General features: G+C 39.8%; 1 protein-coding gene and 1 pseudogene across 4 annotated transcripts in view; one reads left to right on the forward strand and one right to left on the reverse strand.

Moving 5' to 3' along the window:
- FBXL7 (F-box and leucine rich repeat protein 7) overlaps positions 1-15247 on the reverse strand; it is a 392528-nt gene that overhangs the window by 183561 nt on the left and 193720 nt on the right. The window lies entirely within an intron of this gene.
- Positions 5109-5208, forward strand: LOC130837593 (U6 spliceosomal RNA; annotated as a pseudogene).

Raw genomic sequence — 15247 nt, forward strand, 5'->3', positions numbered from 1 at the left:
TCAATGCAATCTCAACCAAAAACCCAGTAATTTATTTTATGATATCAACAAACTGATTCTAGTGTTTATATGAAAGGCAAAAGACCAGACCAGCCGACACCATATTGAAGAAGAACACAGTTGGAACAATGATGCTACCTAATTTCAAGACTTAACATAAAGTAAAATAATCAAGATGGTGTGGTATTGTTGAAAGAATAGACAAATAGATTAATGGAACAGAATAGAGACCCCCAAAAACAGGGTTAACTGATCTTTGACAAAGGAGAAAAGGCAATACAATGGAACAAAGATAAGTCTCCTCAACAAAAAGGTGCAGGAACAACTGGACATATACATGAAGGAAGGAAGGAGGGAGGGAGGGAAGGAGGAAAGGAGAGGAAAGGAGAGGAGAGGAGAGGAGATGAAAGGAAGAAAGAAGGAAAGAAAGAAAGAAGAAAGAAAGAAGGAAAGAAAAAGAAAGAAAGAAAGAAAGAAAAAGAAATCTAGATACAGACCTTACATGCTTCACAAAAATTAACCCTAAATGGATTACAGACATAAATGTAAACACAAAATTATAAAACTCCTAGATGGCAACACCAGAGAAAACTTAGATGACCTTGTATATGGCAATGACTTTAAATACAACACCAAAGACACAATCCAAGGAAGAAATAATTGATAAGTTGGACGTTGTTAAAATTTGAAACTTTTGCTCTGCAAAAGATAATATCAAGAAAATGAGAAGACAAGTCACTGACTTAGAGAAAATATTTGCAAAAGGCACATCTAACAAAGGGCTGTTATCGAAAATGTACAAAAAACTCTTAAAACTCAATAGTAAGAAATTAAACAACCCAATTAAAAATAGACTGAAGACCTTAACAGACACCTCACTAAAAAGATATACAGATGGTTAAAAAGTTTATGAAAAGATGCTCCACATCATACATCATCAGGGAAATGCAAATTAAAACAATGAGATAGCACTACATACCTATTACAATGGCTAAAATTCACTGAACTGACAACACCAAATGCTGACAAGGACAAGGAGTGACAGGAACTCTCACACACTGCTGGTGGAATGCAAAATGGCACAGCCACTTTGGAAGATAATTTAGCAGTTTCCTCCAAAACTAAATCTACTTTTATCATATGATCCATTAATTGTGCTCCTTGGTTATTTCCCCAAAGGAGTTGAAAATTTATGTCCACACAAAAATCTGCACACAGATATTTATAGCAGCTTTATGTATAATTGCCAAAACTTGGAAGCAACCAAGATGTCCTTCAATACATGAATGGATAAACTGTGGTATACCCAGACAATGGAATATTATTCAGTGCTAAAAAGAAATGAGCTATCAAGTCATGAAAAGGCACGAAGGAACCTTAAATGCCTATAACTAAGTGAAAGAAGTCAACATAAAAATGTTACCTGCTATGATTCTAAATATACGACATTTTAGAAACAAGCAAAACTATAGAGACAATAAAAAAAATCAGTGGCTTCCAGGAGTGTATGTATGTTAGTGCATGGGTGGAGATGAATGGGCAGAGCACAGAAAATTTTTAGGGCAACAAAAATACTCTGTATAACATTATAATGATGGATATATATCATACGTTTATCCATACCCATAGAATGCACATACCCAGAGTGAGCCCTAAAGTGAACTATGGACTTTGGGGGATTATGATGTGTCAATGTAGGTTCATCCGTGGTAAAAAATGTACCACTTTGGTGAGTGGAGTTAATAATAGAGGAGGCTATGCATGTGTAGTGGTAGGAGGTGTATGGGAATTCTCTGTACCTTCCTTTCGATTCCATTGTGAACCTAAAAGTATTCTAAAAAGTAGAATATTTTTTAAAAATCCAAAGAAGAGTCAAATTAAGTAAAAAATCTAGCAATAGCTTAAAAAATAAAATAAATAAAATAAAATAAAACTGTCATACCATAAAAAATCGAACAATCAATAATCTAGATAATATTTATTGAATATTCTACTAAGTATTATGAACTATAAACAGAAGCTTGTTTCTGAACATGAGCATCTATAATTTAGTAGGGTGCATGCAGAAATCTTACTAACAGTAAAGCTTCATGTGACATGAACTAACTAAGCCACATATAGACCAAAAGGATGTTAGGAGAAGTTGCAGAGGAAGTAGTGATGTTGCAGGCCTGACCATGGAGGGGGTGGGATTGGGTCTGAGCTGTTAAGGTTAGAGGTCAGCATGATGAACAAGGAAGAAAGGAGAAGGAAGCCAGCAGGCATGGGAGATGGGCCAATGTCATGCAATCCTGATATAAACATGATGGAAACAGAATTCTATTTGGCAAGCCAGGTATAAGCAAGCTGTTTTAACTTGCCACATTTATACAGATGTTTGGGGTCAGGTTCACGAAGCAAAGAGAAGTGCAACACGAGTCTAACAAGAATCCCCAAGTGCAGCAATTTCTTTGGTTAAAAATCACACTGTCTGTACAGTACCTCCTCTGCTGAGGGAACATTTGCCTCAAGAGAGATGTCCCAGGGAGAAATTATAAACAAAAGAGTATTAGCAATCCTGAAGTCTGTACACAAAAACATGGCTTTACAGTTCAGTTTAATCCTCTGTAGACAGCGCTTGATGAAATACATTTTCATGAGATGTGCATATTCTTAGCATTAGAAATGCTGGAGGCTTTGTGGAAATACGGTATGGTCTTCTCGCTTGAGCAAATCAAGCCAGAGTCATTTAGCACTACTATTTACACCTCTAGGATACAATTCTTGCAATGTGCAAGTACTGGGGAATTAAAGATGACGGCAGAGTGTTAATAATAAGCTTCATCTTCACACTTAATAACCTTCACGTTTCTGGTTGGAGAACCAATCTCAGACCATTGCTGAATGTTCTGTATCTAGTTCAGTGGGTCATGTGGCACACATAAATAGGAATCAGATTCCAGAATAAGATGAAGTATAAATTAAAACAATAAACAATGATGAGGCATTGGTTTATACCATATTTCAGCAAGCTACAGCCCATGGGCCAAATCCAGTCTATTGCTTAGTTTTGTAAATAAAGTTTTATTGGAACACAGCCACAGCCATTTATTTACATATGGTCTCTGGCTGCTTTCATGCTACACGGCAGAGTTGAGTACTTGTGACACCGACCATATGGTCCATGAAGCCTAAAATATTTACTATTTGGTCCTTTACAGAAAAGATTGCCAAACACTGGGTTCTGCTTTTAATGTCACAGCCTTAAAATATGTGTTAATTTTCTATTGCCACTGTAATAAATTACTGCAAATTGAGTGACTCAAAATAACACAAATTTATTATCCTACAGTTCTGGAGGTCATAAATGCTAAAATCAAGGTGTCGGCAGGTCTGTATTCTGTCTGGAAGTTCTAGGGAGAATTCATTTCCAGCTTCTAGAGGCCACCTGCATTCTTTGGCTAAGGCCCCATCCTCCACTTTCAAAGCCAGCATTTCAATCTCTCTCTGCTTCAGCCGTCATGAAGTCCCTTTTCTTCTCTGCTTTTGTCATTACATCTCCTCCTTAGAGACATACTGTCTTGCCTCTGTCTTAAAAGGACCCTTATTATTATTACATTGGATTCAGCCAGACTAATCCAGGATAACCTCCCCATCTCAACATCCTGAACTTCATCATATATGCAAAGTCCCTTTTGCCATGTAACTTAGCATATTCATAGGTTTCAGGAATTAAAATGGGGCTAACTTTTAAAGGACATTTTTTGGCATACCACAATATGTAAAATAATTTATTTTCCAAAGTGAGTGTAGATGCTTGAAAAAAGACCCCAAAGTGGCCACATGTACTATAATATAGACTTTTTAACATCCACCAAACTTCCCCCACATTGCTTAATTCTTTCTCAAACCCTTCCCTCTGAATCTTTACCTCATTTCATTATTGTGTATTGCTGTCTCAGAGAACTGAGGAAAGACATGTTCTTATATTTGAAACCTCACGTTCTTTGATTCAGAACAACAAAAGCTTTATTAAAATTTATTTATTTATTTATTTATTTTTAGGTTTGAATCCTACCTCTGCCTAAAATTTAAATCTACAACCTTCTGACAAGTTTTATCAACCAAAAAATCATACAACGGGTATGTTTATCATCCTAATTTAGAGGAGACAAAACCTTCATTCACATATACCTAAAAGACAGGATAGGAAACAATTAATGCCATCAAAAAGGTAGGGGTAATCTTGCATGCATGCTTTGAAGATGGAGAAGTTGGACCTTGGAAGGAAGATGTCAAGGAAGTCTTTATGTAATGGTTGCACTAGAGAAGGGTTGAAGGAAAAGCATAAGAAGAGACATGTGCAGGGATGCAGCAAAGGGTACCTATGGGGAGGAGTAAATCCTACAAGTTAGACAGGTCACAGGTTATGTGATGGTGGATGGCAAACAGAATGTGGAAAACCTCAAATTCTAGTCTAGAGAATTTAGACAACGTATAGATGCTGAAGGCTTCTGATGTGAGTAGATGCTGGGCCAGAGCTGTGTTGATGGGATGTTAGCCTGGTCAAATTTTAAAGGAAAAACGGAGGTGAGGTGACACTCAAAGGGAATTACTTTCCTTCCACCCCATCTCAAATGAGGAGAGAATGTCATGTGACCACAGAAGCAGGGATTGAAGTGCTGCAGCTGAAACTGACACCTGAGGCTGCCAGAAGCTGGAAGAGGCAAGTAAGGGTTCTTCTCTACAGGTTTTAGAGAGGGCATGGCTCTGGAGACACCTTGATTTCAGACTTCTATCCTCCAGGGCTGTGAGACAATAAATTTCTATGCTTTAAGCAACCTAGTTCATGATACGTTGTTACAGCAGCCCTAAGAAACTAATACAACACCTCATGCTCAAAATAAAAATAATCATTTAATAAATATTTACTGGCCACCTACTGTGTGTCAGGCACCATTCTAGGTGCCAAAGAAATGGCAAACGAAACTGAAAAGTAAAAAAAAACAAAACACAACAACTAGCTTACCTCCTACTGGGGAAAAGATAGATAACACACAAACTATTAGGGCTTCATATGGTGATATCTATATGGAAAAAAGTTAAAGCAAGCAAGAGTGTGTGTGTGGTGCTAACTTCAGCAATATACTAAAATTGGAACAATACAGAGAAGATTAGCATGGCCTCTGCGCAAGGATGACACAAATTCGTGAAGCATTCCATATTTTTTATTGTATATGAACTCATATATGTGGAATCTAGAAAAACGGTATAGATGATCTTATTTGCAAAGCAGAAATAGAGAGACACAGACAGAGAACAAGGATATGGATACCAAGGAGGAAAGGGGGTATGGGATGAATTGGGAGATAGGGATTGACATATATACACTATTGATACTGTGTATAAAATAGATAACTAATGAGAACCTACTGTACAGCACAGGGAATTCTACTCAATGCTCTGTGGTGACCTAAATGGAAAGGAAATCCAAAAAAAGAGGGGATATATGTATACATACGGCTGATTCACTTTGTTGTACAGCAGAAACTGACACAGCAGTATAAAGCATCTATACTTCAATTTAAAAAAAGTGTGTGTGTGTGTGTGTGCACGTGCACGCGAGCCCACATACATATGAGAGCCCAATTTAAGATAACATGGCCTAAAGCCTGAGTATGTGAGGGGTGAGTAGTCATCAGGGGATAAAGTATTCCAGGCAGAGGGGCCAGCAAGTGCAAAGGCCCTGAGGTAGCAACATTAGTGGTGTACTCCAGAAAAAGCAAGGGGGTGAGCACGGATGGAGCAGAATGTGCAAGAGGTAAAACTGGTAAAAGTTGAGAGCAGAGAGTCAAAGAGGGTGTGGGTGGCTGGACTGTGTGTAGAACCTTGTCTATACTGCAAGGACACTGGCTCTACTCTGAGTGGGTCCAGGAGCTTCTAAGGGCTCTCAACAGAGGACTGACATGATCCAAATCACTCTTTAACTGGATCGCCTTGATTGTTATGTTGAGAGTAGGCTAAACAGGGCAAGAGAGGAAGCCCAGAGATATCACTGGGAAATTTCAGCAATAATCGGGATGAGAGATGATGCTGACTTAGAGCAGCGTGGCAGCAATGGACGTGATAAGAAATGCCCTGACTCTATGTATATTTTGAAGGTAGAGACAAGAATGTTTGCATCTGTAATGATGTCTTTGGGACCACAGTGTACTGTCTTAACTTCCCAACGAGACTGTAAGTTCCTTGTGGACAGGACCCAGGTCTTACGTGTCTCGAGGGACTTCTTCAGTCTTGGCCCTGGCATCTTACAGAGAGCAGGTGCTGCATTTAAAACATATTTTTGATGATCCAGTTAAAGGGAACTAACTTATTAGTTCCAGAGACTCACCAATGTCATGTGAGTATGATTCCAGAACACTTGCCATTTGAGTCAATGACCAACTATGTGAGAAAATGTTTCCTGGGACAACTCCAACCTTTATTCCTTGCCAACAACCCTACAACACATAACTTTATTGCTGTAAATTCAGCCATATTCAAATATTCCAACAGTGTGTTATTAAGCCTTGGGCATTTTTATATTTCATAAACTTTACTTAAAGTGCTCTTCTGGTTTGAAAACAAATAAAACCCAAAAGAAAAAGATATAACTTGGAGGATTCGTGTGAATAAAACTGAGAATAAAAGCACACTTGATTACTGGCTCAAGTTTCTTGAAGTGAAAGAGGATAAAAAAAAAAGGACCGTTTCCTTCTGAAGATATTGTCTCAGAGATTTATGCAAGTGGCCAGGGGATCTGATAACTGACTGTTCATTCCCTAAAGCATAAATTATCTGGCAAAGAGAACTGTTCAGCATTGAGATGGCAGGCAATGCGCTATTTGGCATCAGAAGCTAAATGTGGCACTCCAGTTCACCTCCTTGCATGACAGGGTTGTAATTTCTAGCTACAGTAACTGAATGTTTATTTGGATTGCTCATTTTTCAGGTAAAGAAATGCTGGAGTAGATCAGTAGTGAAAATTAGGTAAGGCCGCCCTTCTGCACCTGCTAAGACACATGGCAGAGTGGACCCAGTACTCCTGGAATTCAGCACATTTGGTTTTCATTTGGAAACAAAGCTGCTTGTTTTACAGGTCTGTGCCTCCGTCCCATTAGCTGAGAAATGGGAACCAGGTGATAGGCTGAACTCTTCCCCATCTCTAGAGATGGGGCCATTTGTATGAGCATCTCCGTGAGAAGACAACGCTGGGAAAGGATGAATAGCGCTATGATTTGTCTTCAGGTATCAGACTGATGTTCTTCTGATTCGAAACCAGGGTAGTCGGGTATCATTCCCCATCAGACACCAACCCAGCCCCTGGGCATGAAGAGATTTAGAATGGAGAGAGACACTGTGTGTAGAAAAGCATTTTAGGTCTTGGCAGGAAATGCATATTCAATGCTTGGCATAGAAATACAAATAAAAATAGTTGTCGGCCAGCTTAGGAAGACAGCAAAATAAAGCAGAAAAAGGAAAAGAGAAGTGATGTTGATATAGAGATGGGACAGGAAATAAAGGTAAAGGGAGAGGAGCCGAAAGAAGAGGAAAGACACAGAGTAGATAGAGGGAAGGTTAGAGACACATACAGAAGACCTTCCTGACATGATCCCTGGCTACTTATACAATTTCACAGTGGCTACAGCAAGCGCTCCCATGAAGACTGAAGGGCATGTAGGTGCTTCAGGAAACCTTGAAGTGATATTGGGTATAGGAGCTGGCCTGACTCATCCTGCTCAGATGGAGAAACATCCCTGTGGTCTGTAATTTACACTTTTGTCCTCTGTAGAACTTTCAAAGTAGGTGCTCCATAATTGTTTCTTGAAAGTGATTGAATGGTAAATATTATAATACAGTACTTCAAGAGCAAGACAGACCCCCTGGTGTCTCCTTTGGAAATTCTGTAGTGGTGGGAAAAGTAGTATAGCCCTTGGAGGAGGGCAACACACTGAGGTGTAAACAGTATGAGAAGAAGTCAATATCCAAAGGTGGGAGTGGTCAGGAAAAATATTTGTGCTAAGAAAGGGTGCATGGCCACAGCACTGGAGGGTGGATAGGCTGACATATTCCATACCCCTCCCACAGACAAACGCTATATGGTTTATAGACAGATCTAGCAAATGAGCGATAAAACCCATTTCTGTAACTGGCTTCTGTTTAACCCTCTGACTCCCACTACATTATTGTCCCGGGAAAACGGATACTGAAGAGGAAATAATTTCCTAACAGATCCAACGAGTAGGTTTTAATGTTGAATATTCTAGAAAGTCACGGGTCAATCCTTCCTTTTATGATTGCTTAGTCTTTCTTTGTGACAACATTCTTGGAACTCCATTGTCACCCTGCAGCCTTCTGGGGCTCTGTGCCTCCTCTGATTCCAACATGTTTAAGGAATCCCCAAGAGTCTTCCTATTCCTCATGAAGCTCCTGGTTTCAACCTGGCAATTGAAAAGACCTGGTCATCCTTCTTTTGCCTTGGATCCCTTTCGGATAGAGCCAAATGACAACACCTGCGCACAGAGTAAGTGTCACCAACAAGCACGTAGTGTGTTCATCCTAAGTACATTCAGTTTAAAAACATTAGATTTTTATTCTTTAGCTTTTTTGCAAACAAACTATACAGTTTTTTTAATAAAAATGAAAGATACTTATAATGAGATATGTGCACAGAGAAACCTAGTTATCCAGGTAGTCTATAAAAACTATTACAGTATTTCTTTTCTTAAATGTAGCAAAATATGAACAGATGAAATCCCTGTCCCAATGCTAAATGTATACCTTAAAGTGGAATTCACTTTGAAACTTTACACCTAGTAAAGAATATTGAAAATACTTGTACAATTGACATACACTGGTCTTCTGGATCTGAGAAAATGGAAAATATTTGCATAAGATTATTAGCTGATTTCACTTTCTGGAATGAACACCAGAAGATCTGTAATTAATAATTCAACATGCCTACAGGAGACGCAAACTATTACTTAACAGTGACTTGTTCTTTAAAAAACTGCTCACCGGACTTCCTAGGTGGCGCAGAGATTTAGAATCTGCCTGCCAATGCAGGGGACAGGGGTTTGAGCCCTAGTCCGGGAAGATTCCACATGCCTTGGAGCAACAAAGCCCATGCGCCACAACTATTGAACCCATGTGCCACAACTACTGAAGCCCAGGTGCCTAGAGCCTGTGCTCTGCAACAAGAGAAGCCACCACAATGAGAAGGCCATGCACCACAATGAAGAGTAGCCTCCACTCGCCACAACTAGAGAAAGCCCGTGTGCAGCAACGAAGACCCAATGCAGCCAATTAATTAATTAATTAATTTTTAAAAAAGCCACTCATCAACTTTGTATAGTAACGCATGGTAACTAGACTTATCATGATAATTTCCTAGTCTATAGAAATATCAAATCACTATGTTGTGCCCCTGGAATTAACATAGTGTTATAGGTCAATTATATTTCTATTTAAAACAACTGCTCATCAGATTGGGATGGTAATTTGGGGGAAACGTTAAGATCTGGGAACTTCTGATGTCAAGGCCAAGTAAAGGCGGGATGCAGATAAATGGGCAAGAGAGATACAGGACTGAGGGTCTCAACAGCTAAAAACGACTGGTGGCATAAGGTGTGACGGAACGATGCTTCTCGAAACCTTTGTATATATTTACAGAACAAATTTAATCAGTAACTATTAAGAACTTAAAATATATCAAATACCGTACTACTATGGGTATTCATGGTGTAGAGAAGGAGTTCAAATGGTAATACTGAAGCTGAATCTGGCCTCTGCACCCCGACACCGAATTAATTCTTGGAAACAGAGTTTTGAATGAAGTAGAAAAGAAGAGCTTTACTGCTTTGCCAGGCAAAGAGGGCCACAGGGGGCTATTGCCCTCAAAACTGTGTGTTCCAACCTGGAGGGGGTTGTGGGGAGTTTAATAGGAATGGTTTGAAGAGGGCGTGATCAGCTCGTGGACCGTCTTCTGATTGGTTGGGGGTGAGGTAAGTGGGAACCAGCATCATCAGCCTTCTGTTCCCACAGGTCTGGGGTCTGTATGTCTGCGGGCAGCACACTGTTTTAATTTCCTCCACCTGGTGGGGGTTTCAATATCTGCAAAACAGCTTCAAAGATACTGTTATGAATATCCCTTGATGGGGAACCAGGACTCTGCTCCCAGGCTGCACTATTGTTTCTTTGGACTGTTCCTCCCTTGTCTCCACATCCCTTCCCTTCCCTAATTAGCATCTGTTTGAACCTGCTCTTTGGAACTCAGGGAAGGTCACTGAAGCTGAATGGAGCCTATTTCCTGTCATCAAGAAATGGGGGACACAGGAAGGCTTTTGTACCCAGGAGCCCCACAGCGTCCCTGCTAGGTATCAATAGGAATCCTGATCATCTAGCATCTTATCTTCCTGGTGAAAAAAATGTTTCTATCTCATGACACTGTTTGAAAATTTGGGGGAGATGTCTTTTTTTGGGGGTGGGGTGGGGGAGATGTCTTAAGAAAACAAATTCTATTGCCTGATTCCCATGCAAATTGCAATCTGATCCACAAATACCCCTATAACCAATGCTCCCTCCACCCATTCCTTTCTTCTTCCTCCTCCTTGTTGTAGGAATGCAACCTCAGTTTTACTAATGAACCGATGGACATGTAATAATATTGGAAAGGAAGCCACACCTTAAAAGATTTGCAGAACTTAGAATATTGCCATTCATTTAACAAATTTCACTGGGGCTTTTTGTGAACCACTGTATGTAGCAGACGGTGAGAGTCTAAAGGTTGAGAAGCAGCTAATGGAGGGACCAAGTTAGAAGAGTGAAAGGAGGGTGGGCTGCAGCAGAAAGGTGTGAGATGACAGGATAAACTACGGCAGGTGAGAGAGAGAGAGAGAACGAAAGAACTGAGTCAAGGTGAGGACGAGTGAATGTGTGCGGGCAAGGGTCCTAGGGCCAGTAGAGAAAGTACAGGACCAGGTGAAGGATGAAAGACTGGGTAAAATAATGGGGGATGAGGAAAGCACTTCCCTGGGTTCACTGTCCCAGGTAGATGTTCTGTAAATGGAAGGTTTGAATTTAATATGCCCAGCTGGTTCTTGATCACCATGCCCTCAACCTGCTGAGGATTCCCATGTCTATATCATCAGCTCAGATGCCTCCTCTGAGATCCACATTCACAATCTAGTTCCGTGCTCCTACCAGACATCTCTGCGTTTATCTGGCAGACATCTCCAACTTCACTTGTCCGCCACTGAATCCACGCTTCCCCATCCCAAATTTTCCTCCTTGCACTGGTATTTTGAACCTCAGTAAAGAGTACCACTATCCCCCATTAATTCAATCAGGAGCCTGGAGAACTCCTCCTTCCTTATCCCTTAACCCTCTTCCACTTTTTTCCAACAGCAAATTCTTTAATTCTACCTCAAATCTTTCCATACTTTGTGTTCTTCACTGCTGCTACCTGATAAACAGAATATTGCCTGCCATATCAGGAAACAAAGGATGTCACAGTCATCAGCGACTGCAGCCACTGCCAATGGTGAGCTGGTGAGCACAGAGGGCACTCAGGAAGGAAAAGAACCTGCCATCTAGCAGCCATCATACTGCAACCACACCCCACGGTGAGCCCTGAGAAAACTCAGGATGTAAAAACACAGGATACTGGCCCCAGATAGCTGAGGTGCCTATCAAAGGAATGATTTCCATGAGCCCAGACTCTTGCATCGTCCCATACGTAGAAAAGCGCCAAACTCCTTAACTTGAGATATCTGGTTTTCTTTCATTAATAATCATCTTTTGATATTCAGACTACCTGCCCTTTGTTGCAAAACTCCTATATATCCTAGTTCCCCCGCTTCACCTCCTCAGAGTAGTTCTCTCAGGGCTACTTGAGATGCTGCCTCCAGGGCTTGAAGTCCTAAAAATTCACACTGAATAAAACATAACTCTCAAACTTTAGGTTGTGCGTATATTTTTTCACCGACATACCTTGATCAAGTTCACCATCATTTCTTTGGCGAACTATTAAATGCCCGCTTCCACTCTTCTGCACCAGAATCTGTTCTCCACTTTTGAGCAAGTGTGAATGTCTTAAAATGTCATTGTATCATGTTCATCATGGTACACTGGTTTACCATGTCCTCCTGTTCAAAATCCTTCAGTACCTGCCTCTTCCTTTACTCCCACCAGAACAGCTCTCTTGGTGACTGAATTCCATGCTGTCTCAGGGCCTTTGCACACATACTTCTGCCTGGGATGCTCTTCACAGAACTGGTTCCTTCTCACCTCTTAAGTTCAGCTTAAAGGTTCCACTCTTATAGTTCACTCCTGGAGTAGCTATTCTCTGTTATTCTCTATTGTAAGTCTCATTTTTCCCTTCAAAAATTAATATCTATTACTTTTTCTTGACTATTTTCCCCATTAGATTGTGGTCAAGACATACATTTATTTTGTTCACTATTAACTCACCAGCACCTGACCTACTGCCTGAGACACAGAGTTACTCAAAGATTTATTCAATACATAAAGAAATAATTCAACAATGCCAAAGTCTTCTGGGGGTAACGCATGCTATATATTATTTTCCGACTTTGACTATCTAGAACAATTTTTATGTTACTATTTGGACAATTATAATATGACTCTCTTGTGGTAATTTTCCACTGTGGTCCCTAATTAGTACTGCTCTTTAATATTTTGCCAAGCTGCCTCCCAAATGAGACTGTAAACTCTTTAGTGACAAGGACCAAATCCTTAAGTTCATTCACTCACTCAACACTTTTCTAGGGGCTGTAGCTACAGAGCTGCACAAACAGGCACGGTCTCGCCCTCCCGTGAGTGTGGGTTACCCTCACATTCAATAATGTCATCTGTTTAGCAACCTCGTGTGCCAAGCTCTATGGACAACAAAAGGAACCTAACAATACACAAACAGGAATTCCTGCCCTCATTCCTTGAACTTGAACCTGAGTTCAAATTCTTGTGTACATGAGCTTAAATGTGTACATGAGCTTAAATGTGTACATTATAGCACTTAGCCTCTAACGTTGAGATTGTCAATAAGTATCTAAGGGTTTGATGTCAAAACATATTAAGTCGGGAAGGAGTTAGATAATTTATGTGTTTATGAAAATTCAGTGCACTTCTCCTTTAATCACATAGAACGCAGCCAAATAAATAAAGTAAAATATATTTTTTTAAAAAAATAAATAATTTAAAAAATATAAAAAGAAAAAGAAAATGCAAAATCAGAGGTGGGGCAACCCTGAAGCTCTGATTGCCATGATTCTCTTCAACCCATTTAAACCAGGTAAATATTGCCCAAATCATTTTTTTTTTTACCCAATCCACCCTACCAATCTGAATGAACTATCTACACATAGAAATCTGCCTTATGCCTAAGATAATCACTGGGATTCAAAAGAGAGAGAAAAGGCATGCCCAGATTTGAGAAACTAGGTGAGACAAAGGAGACGGACTAAACCCAAGCCTGCCCTTCAAGAGCTCTGGTAATGGACGCCACACTTCAGACATGTGATTTCATCCACAAAGCATTTTAAGTAGTTTAATATGTTGCACTGTCAGATGACAAAGAGCATTCCGGATTTAAAAAATAAATAAAAACACGCAGCCTAGTCTCCAGCAGAATTTAACTCCAACTGAGGGATGAAATAGAAGAAATGCTGTATGTCTTGCATAGACATGACTGATGGAAGATGGAAAACTGTCAAGAGGATTTGAATCTAATTCTTGGATTTGATATTACCACATGGAGTTCTGCATCGTAGCTGTTTTCTGTAATCGTCTTTCAGAATCCCTGTGTCGAATGCGAAGGTTCTACCTGAATAATCTCAGAAGAAATCTTTTTTACCTCAAAGAATTGTCTTACATTCAAAGGTCAAAGTAAATATGTTACAGTTTTATAGTTTCCGTAATTAACACAGAAAGAAAGAAAGAAAGAGAGAGAGAGAGACAGAAAGAAAGAAAGAAAGAAAGAAAGAAAGAAAGAAAGAAAGAAAGAAAGAAAGAAAGAAAGGAAGGAAGGAAGGAAGGAAGGAAGGAAGGAAGGAAGGAAGGAAGGAAGGAAGGAAGGAAGGAAGGAAAAAAGAAAAGAAAGAAAAAAAAAGAGGGAGGGAGAGAGGATAAAAAGAAATCTGCCACTGAATTACAGAACTTGCAGTCTTTGAATACTAAAGTTAGAGAGGTCATCGGGCCAATTCCTCATTTTATTAAATAAGGAAACTGAGATCCCGAGAGAGTGAAGGACTTCCCTAAGTCACCAAGTTCATGAGCAGCACAAGCAAGATTTAAATTGGATGGCCTGAAGAATGACCTCTTCACCCTTCCAGAAAGAGCTGCTGCCTTCCTCATCTTCTTCCTCTAGGATAACCCTTCTCAATGCACTGCCAGCACATTTTGCCACTCCACCCTGGACCAGCAGGAGTAGCAGAAAGTGCAGGAATCCAGGCCACTGAAGGACAGAGAACACAGAGGAGTCAAGTTTACTGAGATGCCAGCCTACTCCTCAGGGCTGACACATAGGGCCTTGCCATGGCCTGAGTGTGACCTTGTTTATCTTCTCTGCTCAATATTAGCTGATTGTATCCTATGTTCTGGGGGAAAATATAATTGTATCCATTATTGTACATCTTCAGTCCATGAATGCTATACACTTTTTGAGTTACAGTGAGGTCACGACACTTAGGAGACTGAATTGCACATTAAATTATATTAAAAAATTATATTATTAAAAATAAAATTCCAACACTCCACTTTTGAATCAAACAAGTCACATCCTTCAAAATCAGCAGCTATTTTTATCATCTAGCTCCTGGCCTTAGCACTCTACCAAAACTTTTTTGATCTTATGAAATCCTCAAGACACATGATCTGATGAAGAAACATTATAACTGCCATCAAAAGTTAGAAGTCATTGGGTTGACCAAAAAGTTCCTTTGGTTTTTGAGTAAAAATAAAAGGCAGATTTTTCATTTTCACCAAGAACTTTACTGAACAATGTATTCACCCTTTTGTTCTGCCATTTTTCAGGTAACTTCATAATTCCATCTTCCCAAAACTTTTTATCTTTTGGAACAAATAACTGTTCCAGGTGCCTTTAACAGTCTTCCAGGGAACTGAATTTTTTTTCCATTAAGAGAATTTTGTAAAAACCGAAATAAATAGAAATCCGAAGGTGCAATGTCTAGTGAATACGGCAGATGAATCA

The sequence above is a fragment of the Hippopotamus amphibius genome, chromosome 15 (assembly GCF_030028045.1).
Source record: "Hippopotamus amphibius kiboko isolate mHipAmp2 chromosome 15, mHipAmp2.hap2, whole genome shotgun sequence".
NCBI lineage: Eukaryota > Metazoa > Chordata > Mammalia > Artiodactyla > Hippopotamidae > Hippopotamus > Hippopotamus amphibius.